This window comes from Terrapene carolina, unplaced genomic scaffold (assembly GCF_002925995.2).
Source record: "Terrapene carolina triunguis isolate 2854851 unplaced genomic scaffold, T_m_triunguis-2.0 Scaffold113, whole genome shotgun sequence".
NCBI lineage: Eukaryota > Metazoa > Chordata > Testudines > Emydidae > Terrapene > Terrapene triunguis.
This window is the reverse complement of record NW_020664464.1, coordinates 94,649-96,834: the sequence shown is the minus strand read 5'-3', so window position 1 is coordinate 96,834 and position 2,186 is coordinate 94,649.

Below are 2,186 nucleotides of genomic sequence, written 5' to 3'. Positions count from 1 at the left end.
CTTCTGATTCCAGCGAGGTAAATATTAGGAAAAAGGGAAAAATAAATAAATAAAACCCTTTACTATTCTTTTGAATTTTAAACATTTGCTGAAATGTGTTCAAAACCCTTTTTTGTTGACTTCCCACAAATATTCCAGCAAGTGAGTTTGCTGGCCGGGATGTTTTCCGAAAAAAAATATTTTAAGCAAATATTGGAGAATGTCAATAGGCTGTGAATTTCAAAGGAGTAATTGTGAACATTCACATTCGAAACCTGACTGAAAAATTTAAACTCATTCAACTAAGGAACAAAACCATACAGTAGGATGCTGAATATCCAATTTGAACAACTTAGTTTGATTATCAAATACAATGAACTGTTCTCAAACAATTAGCAGATGAAGAATTATTCACTTATTTTATTTATTTATTATTTGTATTACCATAGCAACTAGGAGCCCCTGTCATGGATCAGAACCGCTTTGTCCTTGGTACTATACTAGGATTGCTACCTTTCTAATTGCTGGTAACTGGACCCCTGAGGCCCCACCTCTTCCTCTCAAGGCCCTGCCTCTGCTCTGCCTCTTCCCCCCAAGGCCCTGCCCCCATCACTCGCTCTTCTTCCTCCCTCTCTCGCCCCATTGCTCGCTGGCTTGTCTCAAGGAGCCTGCCTGCGGGTAAGAGGCGGCCCCTGCTGAACAGGAGCTGGAGTGGGATAATGACCCGGCGCAACTGCCCGGCCCCACGGTAGCCGGACTTTTGGTTCAGGTGCCATTTAGGGTTGCTTGGTCCCCTTTTCGACTGGACCCTAAATGGCACCCAGACATAGAAGCCAAAAACTGGACTGTTCCGGTAAAGCCCAGACAGGTGGCAACCCTAGACTGTACAAACACAGAACACGGATAGTCTCTGCCCCACAAGTTTTGCTGTGAATATTTCTGAATTACAAACAAAATTGAGAAAACTTCTATATGTTTGCAGAAAAGACAGAAGGAGAGGGAACTTGCCAAATAATTTACTTACGGATTTGTTGCCCTGTAACACTTCTTTTTATTGATAACCTTAAATTCAATATGAAATATGAAATGTTATTTGTTGTTTCCCTAGAAGTTATTTGCCAGAACCTAGTTCAGAGGGTTGAAAACCAAAAGTAATATAGATAAACTGTGTTTTTTGGTTTGTTCTTTGCATCAGTTTGTTTGTACATGAAACAACTGAGCTGGCCATGTCACAATTTGACCCTGTGTTTCCAGGGAGTCCAGATATACTGTAACTTAATGCTGGCTCTAACATACATTCCTTATTTAATATGTAGAAACCTCATGAGATATATAGTTGAATAGTGAGAAACAAGTTTAAAACAAAATATCTTTATATGACTAATATCTGTGTTGGCCGTAAGGTGGCAGTGTGGCAACTATTTTTAAACACAACAAAAAAGTGGAACTTCTGTGATCAAGGAAATACCACTCCTAAGCTCTTTTTCCAGTGGTATGTGAATGTTATATGGCAACGTTTTCTGTATTTAGGGAAAACTTTTTTTTTTAAAGTAAACATAAAGCAATCTATGTTAATAATTAAAAAAGGCAGAATTTTAGGAAGTGAAAAGCTTGTTTACCAACACTTGAGACTGAGCAAAAGAGATTCTGGTAAGATGTAGAGAAAATAGGTAAATGGCATATTAAATATGCAGCCCCCATCACCGTTAATCAGAACCTGGATGACACTTAAATTGTGAATATAATGATTGAAGGCTTTGATAGCAAAAAAAAGAATGTTAATGCTTTTGTTAAACAATGGAAAAATATCCTTTCTAATGTTTTAGATATATAGTCCTATTGTTTTGAAGTTGTTTTAATTAATTTATGTATAATGTGTGTGTGTGTGTGTGTGTGTGTGTCTTAACACACAATCTCATGTCTAAATTTTCCAACCACCTTGGCACCACATTCATGTGCACATCTGATGCTAGGCAGAACAGATAGAAAAAAATATGGCTTCTTTACCCATTTTACCTTGCACATTACTCCAGCACCCTCTGCAAAATATGGAATGCATCCTCAAAATACAAATCAATGAGGATATCAGCCAGCCCAACCTCCTCATCTTTTTTCAATGTGTCTAATGTAATTTCTGCAGTGGAAATGTGTATGTATGTGTATATATATATATATATATATATATATATATATATATATATATATAT